The sequence below is a fragment of the Leptopilina heterotoma genome, unplaced genomic scaffold (assembly GCF_015476425.1).
Source record: "Leptopilina heterotoma isolate Lh14 unplaced genomic scaffold, ASM1547642v1 Lhet_232, whole genome shotgun sequence".
In the NCBI taxonomy this organism is placed as follows: domain Eukaryota; kingdom Metazoa; phylum Arthropoda; class Insecta; order Hymenoptera; family Figitidae; genus Leptopilina; species Leptopilina heterotoma.
In genome coordinates this window covers 1,793,721-1,810,075 of record NW_025110949.1, presented here as the reverse complement: position 1 = coordinate 1,810,075, position 16,355 = coordinate 1,793,721, and the positions used below count along the sequence as shown (strand labels likewise).

Here is a 16,355-nt window from a genome sequence, read left to right as displayed (position 1 = left end):
AGAGAAGGAAATTGAAAACGATTTCAACGACAGGCTTTATCTTATCTCTCGCTCGTGTTATATTTCAATGGTATCTCTAATTGAATTTTTCATGTAAAAATCCTCTATAATGTTCATTTCTTATTCCCATATGTAAAGCAGGTTTCTCGGTTCAACTATACATTACAAGGGATTTCCAACCATCACTGATAAAATAAATATATAATATTTTTGTGATGTAATCTAAAATGGTTGGAGTATTTTACTATTCTCTGGTTTATTAACCCTATATATACAAAGTCCATTATAGACCCAACTGGGGTGGAATATTACTCCAAAAGATTCTTTTATTTGTAGGATGTAGGATGTTTCTATTTACTGGAAAATAAGTTTGATATATAGTGAATTTTCTTTCTTATTTAGAAAGAGAGTAGCGTTTTCTGATTTTTGATTGTATTAAAAAATGTGATCAAAAAGTTGCAGAAACTGAAAAGAAACAAAAATTTTTGAAACATAATTTATTGAACCCATTGCGTCCGAAAAATCGGTTATTTTACATTTGTACAATCTTTGAAAATGGTGAGTATACAAATGTAAAATAACGGATTTTTCGAACGCCAATGGGTTAATTGAAAGTGGGAAAAATGTTTTAATTATACGAAAGTGTTTTTTGATGCAATATACACAGAATTTCCCAACTTTAAGATTCTTAATTTTCATATAGAGTTTTGTCTCGTACGGGTAACATTATCAAGGCACATTCGTAAATTATCGCAATTAGTACTAATTCGTTTGACTATAGTTAACTTTTGCCAACTGGTTGTGTGTATATATACGGCGCAATATACGCGGCAACTAAGAATTGCTGTACACCGTCTAATAGTATCAAAGAGACAAAGTTTAAAGCCGCACCTTATGCTTCTGTAATATACATATATCTTGTCGGCTATCAGAAACAGTTTGTAACTTGTGCCTTATACTGAATCTGTATTAGTCTGTATGTGAGGAACTTAAGTTTCATCCCTGACTGTTACCGCTTGCCCTTCGCTTCTCGAAAGCAACTTAATCTCTACAGAGTTGAATAATTAAGAGTTAAGTAGGAGTCCCAGTACTCAACAGTTTCCGCAAGACACTAATTTAATTGCCTGTTAGTCACTACTGCCCACGTTCGTGCAAACACAAACAAATTCGCAAACATCTTCATTCATCTCTTTAGCGCCTTTGACATATCATACATATTTCGTGTACACTCACATTATGAATTCATAATTCTTATACATTCCTCTGATTTAATTATGTACTTCATTTTCAAATAATTGTTTTCCCTCCTTTTTCTTCCTTTTTCATGACAACGAAACGTTGTCTACTTTTTTCCTAAATAAAAGAAACCAGAATAGTGTTTTTACTCTGTTTTTAAGGGCATAGATACTAATTAGAGTGAAACTAATTTAAAGCAGTATTGCTAATGGGTGGTACATGTAATCCAGGAGCTCATGAACTGCGAACGTGACACTGATAACGTGAGCAGATATCAATTTCATATCGAGAAACTCTTAGAATACATAGCTGGATTTCCGGAAGATGTAATCGTGCTCTTTAGAATGTTACCAAGTTTCTTTGTGTTTCGATTTTTAGAATATACGTTCATTTGCGAATTGGGAATTCAGTATTGAATAAATAGAAATAATTACAAATTTTGGGAAAAGAAAATTAATTAAATATTAAACAATTTAGAGTTTGGTTTTGAAAAATTTAAAATGATGAACGATTTTTCAAACATTAAAGACTGAGAGTCTTAACTCATTAGGAATTCTTGATGTTTCTGATTAAGAATTTGAAATAATCCTTTATAAAGTTCCAAAACCTTGAAAGAAATTAAATTTAATTATTTTTCAAATTTAAAGTTTATGCATATTAATAAATACTGCGTCACGTATCAAAAAACCTTTTTGAAGTTAACGTTGACGCTCAGCGTTGAAAACTAATTTTCAAACATTTTGGAGATTTTAATATTACTAGTAATTCCTGAAATCTTTGAAAAGATGGTTTAACTTTTTAACTTCTTGAACAAAAAATTCTAATTTTATTATTTTTAAGTAATTCTGCAAAAGAATTAAATTATCTTGATAACCAACAAAATTCTCCCCATAAAATCAATTATTTTAAGGATTTTTAAGGAAATTCTTTTCCAAAATTCAATTATTTTGATAAATATCAATATTCATCACAAGAATTCAATTATTGTCAAAAATTTTGATTCAGTTCTTTACAAAATTTCAATTATTTAGACAAAATTTAATAAAATTGCACGAATTCAATTATTTTTATAAATTTTAATGAATATCTCGTCAAAAATTCAACTATTTTTATAAATAGCAAAATTTTTCGCCAAAAATTCAATTATTTTCAAAAATTTAAATAAAATTCTTTGCAACATTTCAATTATTTTTAAAAGTTTTTCGCAATTCAATGTTTTTAAATATTTACAATTTTCATAAAATTTATCAACAGATTTTTAATAATAGAAGAAACTTGTTCATACAATTCTACGAAAAGATTCAATTATTTTTATAAATAATAAAATTTAATTTACGAATTTAATTATTTTTATCGCAGAATTTCAAATATTTTTAGTACAATTTTAAATAAATTTCTTGAAAATTGCAATTATTATTAAAAAATTTATTAAAACTTGAAAGAATTCAATTTTAAGAAACATTCAATTATTCAATAAAACAATAAAATTCGTTGCAATAATTCAAACATTTTTATAAATAACATTTAATTCGTAGCAGAAAACCATCAAAATTTTTTTCTAATTCTGACCAGAATGAATTTTTTAATATTATTCAATTATTTCAAAAGTTTTAACGCAATTATCTTGATAATTAACAAATCTTTCCACAAAAATTCAATTATTTTTAGAAATGTAAAAAAAATTTCTTTGCAAAATTAAATTTTTTCATAAATAACAATAACATTACAAGACTTCAGTTGTTTTCAAAAGTTTATTAATTTGAATTAGTTAATTAATTACAAAAATTCATCGAAGAAATTCAATTGTTTTCAAAAATTTTAACGAATATTAATTCAATGATTTTCAATATTTACTATTTTCATAAATTTTTATCAAATAATTTAATTATTGTAAAAAATTTTTCATATACAATTCTACGAAAACATTCAATTATTTTCATAAATGATCAAATTTAATTTAGGAATTCAAATATTTTCATCGCAGAATTTTCTAAACTTTTTAATACAATTTTAAATAAATTCCTTGAAAAATGCAATTATTATTAAAAATTTTATTAAAACTTGAGGAAAGAATTCAATTCTAGAAACATTCAATTATTCAATAAAACAATAAAATTCGTTGCAATAATTCAAATATTTTCATAGATAACATTTAATTCGCAGCAGAAAATCAATTATTTTCAAAAATTTTTAAGTAATTTTGAAAAAGAATTCAATTTTCTTGATAAACAACAAAATCACATAAATTCTTCTCATAAAATCAATTATTATAAAGAATTTAAAAAAAATTCTTTTCTAAAATTCAATTATTTTGATAAATATCAAAATTCTTCTCAAGAATACAATTATTGTCAAAAATTTTAATTAAGTTCTTGACAAAATTTCAATTATTTAAACAAAATTTAATAAAATACTTTGCACGAATTCAATTATTTTTATAAGTTTTAATGAATATCTCGTCAAGAATTCAATTATTTTTATAGATAGCAAAATTTTTCGCCAAAATTTCAATTATTTTCAAAAATTTAAATTAAATTCTTTGCAACAGTTCAATTATTTTTAAAAGTTTTTCGCAATTCAATGTTTTTAAATATTTACTATTTTCATAAATGTTATCAACAAATTTAATTATAGAAAAAACTTGTTGATTCAATTCTACGAAAAGATTCAATTATTTTCATAAACAATAAAATTTCATTTACAAATTCAATTTTAAGAAACATTGAATAATTATTCAATAAAACAATAAAAATTGTTGCAATAATTTAAATATTTCATGAATAACAATTTATTCGTCGCAGAAAATAAATTTGTTTGAAAAATTTTTAAGTAATTTTGCAAAAGAATTCAATTATTTTTATAAACAACAAAATCGCGTAAATTCTTCACATAAAATCATTTATTCTAAGGAATTTTAATAAAATTCTTTTCCAAAATTCAATTATTTTGATAAATATCAATATTCATGACAAGAATTCAATTCTTTTGAAAAGTAGTAAAATATTTGGCAGGAATTAAATTATTTTCAAAAATTTTAATACAATTCTTCTCATGAATTCAATTATTTTTAAAAAATTTAATAAAATTCTTCAAAAAGTTTTCAAATTATTTTCAAAAATTGTTATAAAATTCTTTAATATAATACAATTCATTAAAATTTTAATTAAATTCCTTAAAAGAAATTAAATATTTTCAAAAGTTGTTAATACAATTCTTCGTAAAAATTAAATTTTAAAAAATATTCAATATTATTTATTTTTGTATTTAAATAATTGATTTCTCGTAGAATTAAATTATTGTTTTTCGTACTTTTAACTAAAAATTCTGTAGAATTAATTTTTTTGAAAAAGTTTAGTTGAATAATAATTGATCTTATTGATTTAAAGTAGAATTTTAGTTAAAAATTCTAGAAAATGTTAATTGAATGGAAATGATTCAAATAATTTTTAAGAAACTACAGTAACAATATTCTTATAATAATAAAATAATGATTTTGTCAGTCGGGCATCTTTATGTTTTATAAAATTGTTCAATTTGGAAAGGTTTGAATTTGATATTTTTGAATATCTTAATTTCAATGAAAAAAAATGATTAAATATTTATTTTAAATAAAACTATTGATGTTTTTGAATAATTTGACTTTTGAAGAAATTTGTAAATAAATTTAATGAAACATTTTTTTGAGTATCTAATCATTTTTAGAGTGAATCAGAATATTCTTTAGGGTCAGAGAAAAAGTCGAAGTGATCTCAAAAACCCAAGAGAAAACATTTCTAATCAAATACGTTAATTTTTGAAAATGGTGGTTGCCATATTGGATCCGCCATTTTGAATTTTCAAGTCTGACATTTTTTGTGGATTCAGTGTCCCCAGAAATCTTAATATAAAAAGTGATTTTGAAAAAATGATTTGTTTTATTATAAAATTATAATTCATATAAAATATAAATCTAAAAATTGTGATTATAAAATAAAGAAAGTGCAGACAAATTTTTGTCCTTTGATAACAGGTGATAAAAAAAAGTGTATATTAAACTCTCTCTCTCTCTCGAGTATCAAATTAAATTGTCTTAAACTGTTGAAATCTCCGTTAACAACCCTTAGAATGAAAATTGCATTAACGTGCAATTTTCGGCCCTCCGATTATATTGCAGAGTATATTCTAATTCAGTTAGAAGAAAAAGTGAGGGTGCAGTCAGTGTTGACTATGGGGGGTCCTATTCTACAAGCTGGATCGACAATGAGAAATTAGTGACCGAGAAAATCGATTTTAAATTTTGCTATTGGACTGGAAGGGTAGTCTTTCATTATACGTGAAAGCTCACCACATTTCAAGAAGATTGATCGATTATATTGTACATATACATATACCCGTGTGGAAAAGTGAGGCGGGCCCACGGTGGGTCCCAGGTGGGCTTCCCAGGTTCTAGGTGGGTCCCAGCAGGGATGGCCCAGGTGGGCGATTCCTTGGCTTGTAACGGTGAATCCAGCCACAGCCCACCTAGGAAAAATCCAGCTGGGGCCCATAGATTTAGTTTTCATTCAAATTAATGAATAAATTGTTTATTAATAACAAATAAGTCGAATTATAAATAAATAACGTTATTATTTAACGATTTTTACTTTTTTTAATGAAATTGTGACCAAAAGCAAATTCATAAATAATGTTAGCATATATATGGGAATTAATATATATCCTTTCATTCATAAATTAAAAATTTATAAAAAAATTAGAAATTTGTTAATTAAATTATTAAACGGTATATATAATCACTAAATTGCATACTTATACGAATACAATGCAGAAAAATCGGAATAAACGCAAACCTAAGAAACAAATAAAATTTAACGCACGCGGGGATTGAACCTACGACCTACGGACTACTAGACTAACGCCCTAACCACTATACTACGGAGACTAACTACTGAACACCGACGTTTTATTGTCAGTGACTTGTTGATCTGCTGTAATGATTCAATAAAGCACTTACTGACACGAATACACCGTAACAAATAAATAATTTAATAATAATTATAACAATATTATTAATGTAATAAGAACGATAAATATTCTTAAAATAATATTTATATTATTATGAAAAAAATATATCAATACATTTTTATTAAAAATGTGTTTTTTATTGTTTACAATCATTATAAACATTAATTTGTTGGTCTAAAAAAAAAAATTTTTTTTAGTTTGGACTTAGAAATTTTTACTAATTAATTATGTGGACATTACATAAAAAAAATATTGTGAATACATTTTTGTTAAAAACACGTTTTTTCTTAATCTAAGTCATTATAAACATTAATTTTTTGTTGAAAAAAAAATTTTTAGGTTTGGACTTAGAAATTTTTACTTATATAATTATTGATGTGGGTCCTCAAAAACTGGGAAGCCCAGGTAGGGCCCAGCTCACGCCCACTTATAATATTATTTCGCCTGACCGGAACCCACCGTGAGTGGGTCAATAGACAAACTCTAAAATGCTTCCGTAAAATGTTAACATGTTTGTCAATTGTCAATTCATGTACGAAGATGACCATAATTACATCAAAGTTTTATTATTAAATGTTAAAGAAAAACTAAACTATTTAATAATTTTCACTGTAAACGATTTTTGTTATTATATATAATAAATTTTACTAATGTTATATTGCAGTCGTTATTGTTTAAATAAATAATTGTTGTTAATTAGTAACTCCTGACACTAGCTTCCAGAAAGATGCAGTTTTTTTCTAATTTTGCAATTAACTAATTCGAACCACATGAAATAAAAATAATTTAAGGTTTTAACAATTCAAAAATTGTTTAAACAAATGATTGTTGTTATTTACTAATTTTTGACACAAAGCACCTAAAAAAATGCAGTTTCTTTTTAATTTTATATTTAACTAATCTGAAAAGTATGAAATAACAGTATTTTATGATTTAAACAGTTCAGAAATTGTTTAAACAAATAATTGTTATTGTTTATTAACTTTTAATACAAACAATCCAGAAACTTGCAGTTTCTTTCTAATTTTACAATTACTACTACTCTGATTAACTAATTGCAAAATAAGAAAAAACTTCATTCTTCTAGATGCTATGTGTCAAGAGTTAGTAAATAACAACAATTATTTGTTTAAACATTTGATAAATTGTTAAAATTAAAATCATAAAACATCCGAATGATTTACTATTTACATTAGTTAATTGCAAAATTAGGAAAAAACTGCAAGTTTCTAAGTTATGTGTATCAAAAGTTAATAAATAACAACAATAATTTGTTTAAACAATTTCTTAATTGTTAAAACCATAAATTATCTTTATTTTATGTTGTTCGTATTACTTAATTGCAAAATTAGGAAAAAAATTGCAAGTTTCTAAGTTATGTGTATCAAAAGTTAATAAATAACAACAATCATTTGTTTAAACAATTTCTGAATTGTTAAAACCATAAATTTTCTTTATTTTATGTCGTTCCTATTAGTTAATTGCAAAATTAGGAAAAAAAATTGCAAGTTTCTAAGTTATGTGTATCAAAAGTTATTAAATAACAACAATTATTTGTTTAAACAATTATTAAAATGTATTAAAAACCGTTATACCTTGATGAGTTAATTATTAAATAAATAAATTCAGCTGGAACAACTTTAAAATTTCAATAAAACTAAATGTCTGTTAGTGTAGTACAATAAAAGTTTATAATTATTGACAATAATAAATTGTTTAAAATAATAATGATTATTATTATTATGAATTAATTGTAGAATGATTTATTGTGAATAGTTATATTTAATTTTCAGACTTTTTCTATTATAATGTTAATATTTTTATGAAAATGGGAAGCCCAGGTGGGGCCCAGCTGGCTCCCAGTTTTTAACTGGGCTAACTTGGGCAGATTTCCACACGGGTAAAGATCCACCCTCCCCCTTTTTTTATTACATTCTCTCATCACATTTCGCGTTGCTTTTTCATCTTAAATATTACTCTCTTTTCTCTCTCGTCTATCGTTTTTTTTCGTTTCAAAACCCATTAATACTCAGAAATAAAAAATTTGACCCAATAAAAAAAAGGGAATTCGAATACAATAAGACATAAATTTCAGAGAATATTTCACATTTATGGAGTTTGCTATGTGATCAATATGTCTTCTGTTATTCTCTCTCTCTCTCTCTCTCTCTGGGTTGTGTCTCCCGCGTGTTTTTGAAACTCGGTCAAAAGTTTTTGATTCTAAACCTTTTGTCATATATGGCTGGTTGTTTCTGCACGACATGTATGTATATATATAGCTATATAAGCGAGTAATCGCCTCGAATGTGAACAGATATTGCTTGAAAGTTTTGTAATATAAATCGGAGAGAAGCTGTACAGAAGGTAAGCTGGACCAGGCCTTGGTATGGAGACAGAACTCGTTTCGTTGCACACACTACTCACTCTTTCTCTCTCTTGCTCTCTCCCTCTTTCTCTCTGTGATAAAAGATGATTTCGTGCCCGAAAGTTTTTTTTTTTTCTTTTCTTTTTTGAAAAAAAAAAATTCAGCGGTGCGGTGTCTGCGCGACCTCACGACCGACTCTTTGTCGGCGTTGCTGGTCTTTAATGAAAACTAATACTCGCGAGTTCGTGATTAACGGTTCGCGTTTGACCTGACCAGCCAGTGAGAGTTTTACCTGACAGAAAAAGAGCAGAGGTCTGCAAATCGCGATATTTAAAGGCTAACTATTTACCTTTAATCTGCAAATTTCTATAATATTTCAATATAAATGCGAAGAGGACATTTTATTTACAAATGTCTTAAATTTAAATTTATTTAATTTAATGATTTTAAAAAATCTTCACGTTTTATAGTTAGGAAAAATTTAATTTATTGTTTTAAGTAAAGTGTTCTCTTATTTGACTCGGACTGGTTATATATTTGTCCGTATGTGGTCCGTAATTTTTCATTTTTTGGTCCGTAAAGTCCGTATTTATAAATACTTTCACTGGTTCGTGCCCTGTGAGATGCGCTGAAAAGAAACGAAAATGATGTGAGACAGAAAATAAAGGAAAGGAAGCGAAAGTTCCCTTATTACTTGCGAAAAGCATTTTATTAGATAAAGTAACCACCAGGCAACTAATAAAATTGTTAGCATGAACGAATAAAGTATTATACCAGATATTGCAAACTAACTAAGCGTGTAGGTATATTTTTTATGCGGAGAAATTTTATATACAACAAAACTCTCTTTTCTCTCTTGGGACTTGTTCGTTAAAATCTGGTGTAATACCAAACTTATAATTAGATTTAAAGTTGCTTTCAAATACTTTTATATATACGCACGTGAATGTATACATATCTAACGGATTAAAGAAAATATCGGAAATAAAAGAATAGTGAAGAGGTGTTAAGATATAATAACATTTGCATTTAATATCCTGCTTGTAAATCAAATTCCTCAGCAATAAAGAGAAAAATCTTGTGTATATATTATATATATATATATATGTATGTAAATAATTATGTATTATATATGTATAAATTTGCGTTTATAAAAGTGTGAAGTGCATCTATTATCACTGTGAAAGAAAAAAAATACTCGACTATTTTATCGCAATAATTAATTATGGTAATTAAATCAAACTCGATTTTATTGCGATGCAAACTCCTCGTATAGTTAATCAATCATCTTGCAATCTTTGCTACTGAAAGTATCTTTTTATTTTCAAAAAGATTTTATATAGAGTAATCTGGAATTTCTTGTCACAATTTTCAGTCACAGTATTTTCTTGTTCTTATTTTACAGTTTCTTCTTTCTGTTTATCTTTATTGTTTTTACATTTTTTTCTTATTTGTTGTGATGCTCTTTTTTTGTTTCGTTTAGAGTACTGCTTTTCATTCTTCTTGTTCTTTTTCTTACACTTTCAAGCGCAGAATCTTTGAAATTAATTAGTTTATTTTACACGGATTTTTTTATCGTAAAATAGTGGGAAAAATACGAATGGCGTATGATTGAATTTTTGCTTATATTTGTATAATTTTACAAAAATTGCTCCTGACTTTGTTAAAATTATTTAACATTAAGTTTAAGTTTCAAAATATATGAACCCTATTATAGAAAAAAAGGATATTAAATGAAAAAACAGTTTTTTTTATTCAATTGTTGTGAAAATGTAATATGTTTATAACAATTGATTGTAACTAATTGAGAAGTATTAGTAGGTAAATTAAAGTTTAAAGATTCATTAATCCTATAGAAAAAAATAGTAAAAGAATAAACGACACTTTTACATGTTTACTTGCTGTTAATTTGAAATTTGTTTATAACAATTGTTTACAAAGTTGTTTAAAAACTTTTGCTACAATTTATTTATTACAATTTAAGTATTATTTTCAATACATTTTAAATTAAATTTCTTCAAAAAATTTAATTATTTTCATAAATAATGAAATTCTTTGTAACAATAAAATTTTTTTCAAAATAATTTTCACAAAATCCTTCGTAGAAATTTAATTAATTTTAAGAATTTGGCAAAATTGAATTATTTACATTGTCTATTATTTTAATAAAGTTTCACAAAAGAATTCAATTATTTAAAAAGAAATTTTAATAGAATTCGTCTCAAGAATTCAATTATTTTCAAAAGTATTATAATTCTTCGCAAAAATCCAATTATTTTCAAAAATTTACAAAAATTTTCGTCAAAATTTCAATTATTTTTATAAAAAATAAAAATCGTCTCCGAAATTCAATTATTTTCAAAAATTATAATAAAATATTCTTGACAGAAAAATGAAATTATTCTTAAAAATTTTATTGAAATTTATCAAAGAAATTCAATTATTTTAAAAACATTTGCTACAATTTATTTATTAAAATTTAAGTATTATTTTCAATACATTTTAAATTAAATTTCTTCAAAATATTGAATTATTTTAATAGATAATGAAATTCTTTGTAACAATAAAATTTTTTTCAAAATAATTTTCATAAAATTCCTCTTCGAAATTCAATTATTTTTAATACAATTTTCATCAAATTTCTTGAAAAATGCAAATATTTTTAAAATTTTTTTAAAAATTTGTCAAGAGAATTCAATTATTTAAAATTTTGTTGATAAATTTCTTTATGGAAATTCAATTTTAAGAAACATTTAATAGTTTAAAAAATGTATATTTTTATAGTTAAAGAATTGAGTTCTCGTAGAATTTTCTAATAAACATTGATTTAAAATTGAATTTCAGTTAAAATTTTAGATTATAATTGAATATTGAAAGCATTATAGCGTGAATTTTTAGAAATAATTGAATTTTCAAAAGATTTTAAATGAAAATCTCTGAAAATTTTAACTTTTCATACTTTTTATTTTTAATACAATTTTAATGGAATTCCTCGAAAAATGAAATTATTCTTAAAAATTTTATTAAAATTCAGCAAAGAAATTCAATTATTTTAAAAAATTTTGCTACAATTTATTTCTTACAATTTAAGTATTATTTTCAATACATTTTTAATTAAATTTCTTCAAAAAATTGAATTATTTTAATAGATAAGAAAATTCTTTGTAACAATAAAATTTTTTCAAAGTAAATTTCATAAAATTCTACGTAGAAATTAATTTAATTTCAAAAATTTGTCAAAATTCAATTATTTTTAATGCCTACTATTTAAATAAAATTTCACAAAAGAATTCAATTATTTAAAAAGAAATTTTAATAAAATTCGTTTTAGGAATTTAATTATTTTTCAAAGTATGTATTATAATTCTTCGCAGAAATCTTATTATGTTCAAAAATTTACAAAAATTCTCGTCAAAATTTCAATTATGTTTAGAAAAAAAAATTTCTCTCCAAAATTCAATTATTTTCAAAAATTATAATAAAATTCTGCACAGAATTTCAATTATTTTTAATACAATTTTAATTTAATTTCTCCAAAAATTAAATTATTCTTAAAAATTTCATTAAAATTCGTTAAGAGAATTTTAAATACCATTTTAAAAATTTGTTGATTAACTTCTTTATTAGAATTGAATTTTAAAAAATATTAAATTGTTCAATAAATTCTTTATTTTTGTATTTAAATAATTGAATTCTCGGAGAATTTTTTTAATAAATATTGATTTAAAAATGAATTTCAGTTACAATTTTAGATTATAATTGAATATTGAAAGCATTATAGCGTTGATTTTTTGAAATAATATAATTTTAAAAAAGTTTTAAATTAAAATCTTTGATAATTTGAACTTTATATCCTTTTAATTAAGAATTGTGTAGAATTAAGTTTTTTCATCAAATTTAATGGAATTTTTTCAAAATTATTTAAAGTTTTTAATTTATAATACATTTAATTGAGGAATTTTTTCAAAAATTATTTATAAAATTGACCTAAAGAAGAATTTTAGTTGAAAATTTTAGAAATGAATAATCGTAATGATGAAAATAATTTTTGAAGAAGTTACAGTAACAAAGTACATAGCAAGTTTTAATTATTATAAGTTATTGAATTTGAAATTTTTGAAAATTTTAATTTCTATACGAAAAAATAATAATGGTTAAATATTTATTTACAATTGATGTTATTGATATTTTTGGATAATTTTCGTATTAAAAACCTGTAAAAATTCCGTTTTTTAATCTGGAAAACCTGGAAAAGTCAGGGAATTTGAAAAGAGCAAAAGCGTTGCAACCCTGTCTAATAATGCCTAAATGAAAGGTCATACATTTTGGACGCGATATTTTGTCAGTCCAAATTTTTCCTGCATTTTCAATCAAAAATATAGTTTTAATGAAGCAAAACCAAAAATTTTGGTGTATTTTTTGTTTAAACAATCATAACTTTTAATTTTTAAGTCAAAAGTTAAATTTTCTTGCAGATTCTGAAAGAGGACGAAAAAATACATAAGAAACACGTTGTGCAAATTTTTTCTAGTCCACCATCTTTGAAAATGGTAAGTGCAAGTTCGCGAAGAGAAAAAAACGGACTTTTGGGACTATAAATGGGTTAAGAAGCAAAAAAATTTAATGTTATGTTCGTAATTTTTGATGAGTTTTGGGGTGTAATTTAAGGAAAAATTGTCTCCTGTATTTAAAAATTAAAAATTCCAGTATATCCTAACTTTATTTGCCCTGACAAAGAGAATTGAATAATGCGACTCGACATACATAGTTGATGACAAGCTATATAGAATTCTCTGGTGCCGAATATATGTTGAAAGCACATGTAACTTGGATTTTCAACTGGTTAACTGGGAGCAGTAACTGTTACTGTTTACGACTTATGTTTAACCATTATCAGGCAATTCGCAGCTTTGAATATAAGATAACCCGATAGGATTGAATCGCTCTATATTCTATATCAGGACAGGTATGCTGTTAAAGCAGAATAACGTTTGCTATTACATATCTATCGTATCGTAAATACTTCTTCCTTCTGGAGTATACATATATGTATGTACACTCCACACATAATCTGGATCTGGTTTTTAATTAAATAAAATCGCAATCAATTATTCAGATTGATCGATATCCTTATTAAAATCCTTATATGTATATATTTATTGGAAGTCTGATGTCTATATAATGTTTCTAGTGAGATATCAAGTTACATGAAATGTTACTGTCTATATGGAATGGAATTTTCTTTCGTTAACTTTCGTCAGACCTGCGCGCGTGATTGATATGACAAACATTTGAAAATTCGAGTAGCGAGTGTTTTGATCCGAGGAATATTGGCGCATGATTGATTGATCGGTGTTCTTTCTTGAATGCGGTTTTATATTAATGGTCGTTCTTGTATTACATTTCAGTGTTGTACATAGTAAAGTAAAATGTCGAAAATTTCTCGATAAATTTTACTGATAATTCGAAATATGAACTGAATTCTTCATTTAACATTTTTTTTGTTAATTTTTGAGGAAATTTTTCAACGATTCACCCAAAATTAAAAATTTTTCTTCATCTGGAAATTCTGTTCGAAATTTTTCCTCTTTCTTTTACATATCGATTTTAGTATTATTCAATATTTTTTAGAAGTAATTTATTAAAAACTTTCCATATTATTTGTTTTTATTTTTTTATTTCTTTTTGATAATAACTCCAAAGTAAAATATTCTTTTTGTTTCAGATTCGAGTTAAACCATATTGTTTTCTGTCGAGTTCATTTCGTAAGTAAATATCATTGAAATATAATTCTATATTATGAGTAAAATACTATTATCAAAGAAATAATTTTAAAATTCTGATTCGTTTATTTAATGAAAAATTTCGGCCCGCGGTACTATGGAATTGACAATTAATTAAATAAAAAGAATTTATCGGAAAAAGTATATATTCGTTTTGTAAAATTTATTTTCAAGTATTTATAAATGATAAAAGTTATGAAAAGAGTGCACTGAAAAAAAGTGCTGAGACCAACAACAAATTTTGAAGTCTAACTAAATTTTTTTACTGCAGGAAAAAAAATTTGATTAAACTAAAATTTTGAACCGCCAAACAATTCCAATTAAATGCAAATGTTGATAATATATTTTCGTCTGTCGAAGAACTTTTATTGTATCCAATAATATTTCTCATTCGATTATTACATTATCACTTTATTATTTCACTTTTATTGTTTTTGTAATTCAGTTAGGTATAACTTTGATGAAAGTTGTATTAAAAGAATGTTTTTGTGGTTGGGGTGAAAAAAAAAGTGGTATCATTCTTGTCCTTATAACAATACCACAAGGATAATGTATGAGGCAAAGGGGCTCTCGTATAATCTTATAACGGAAAATCTTCTCTTGGGATGTATATTCTCTTCGAACATATCCTCTCTCTGTGCATGACAGAGATGCTGTAGAACTGGAGTAACTTCCAAGTGGAAAAGCATCCCTTTCTGCGTAACGTGGATGAGAAACCCTTGGAACTGCCGGTTTGGGAGAGGCGAGGATTGGGGGTGTTTTATTTAATTAAGCAGAGCCAGTCTACTGATCCTTCTGCTGGCAGGCGTGTTTGTGTCTCAAGGGAATTTCAGGTTACCAATCTTCCTTATATGTGAACGAATTAGATGTACCGTTTTATCGTGGCGACGTTTTCACCCAACAAAATATTATGAAAATCCTTTATCACCTTCTGCGACAATCTTTGTGTGTGTACATATATACATCGCGACAATATAATGTCGTAGCTCGTTAAGAAAAAGATTTAGTTGTTGGGGAAATTGTTTTTCGACTTGAGGTAGTATTAAAAATTTCTAATATAGTGCTTAGGTAATAGAAAGTTTGGTGATCATTTCAGGTGCTGTATTTTTAACTTTACAGATAATATTGTAACCTTTGCAATACTATATATTAAACCTTACAATTCCATAATTAAGAAACTTTAAAAAATCGTAACAAGTAGAGGTCCTATGACCTAAAAAGTAATTGTTTTAAATTTTAATAACACGTTCTAATTCTCCCCGAGTATAATGCTCCAGTTATTTGTCGTCTAGATTTCCTCAAAAAATAAAAAACATCTCTATTAACTTGCAAAAAATGCTTTTTTTTACAAAACTACAGTACAGAATAAATTCTGACCTGGAAATCCTAGAAAAGGTATGGAATTTAGAAAAGGGTATGGAAAACCTGGAAATAGAATGGAATTTTAAAAAATTTCTGGAATTCCGCCTGTTTTTAAAGATTTTGAACAAAATTTTAATTTAAAATTGAAAAATTTTTGTGTCACTGCTATATAAAAATCTCTACGGAAGAAAAAATTTTTGGCTCGTAATTATTAAGTATCTGGTATTTGGAAATTTTAAAAAAATTTTAAGAGCCAAAGCTATGTTATCAGGCCAGCAATATTTTTAATTTTTGACTACAATTTCATAACTATTGACCTGGAAAAAGCCTGGAACTCTACATTTATTGTTTTTGCGGCAACAATGAAATTATTTACAAATTATTTTCATAACTTATTATTCAACGATTTTCATAAATATTACATTTTTTACAGAGATTCAATTATTAATTTAATTTTCAATACAATTTTAATGGAATTCCTCGAAAACTGAAATTATTCTTAAATTTTTTTTTTAAATTCAGCAAAGAAATTCAATAAATTTGAAAACTTTTGCTACAATTTATTTACTACAATTTAAGTATTATTTTCAATTTCAATACATTTTTAA

The 16,355-nt window shown here is 24.9% G+C and overlaps 1 long non-coding RNA gene across 1 annotated transcript in view; it reads left to right on the top strand.

Moving 5' to 3' along the window:
• The window catches only part of LOC122502535, a 112,319-nt gene that overhangs the window by 48,499 nt on the left and 47,465 nt on the right, over positions 1-16,355 (top strand). Inside the window, exon 2 of the long non-coding RNA XR_006301640.1 lies at positions 14,328-14,367. This is a non-coding gene — a long non-coding RNA (uncharacterized LOC122502535). The remainder of the gene's footprint in view (positions 1-14,327; positions 14,368-16,355) is intronic.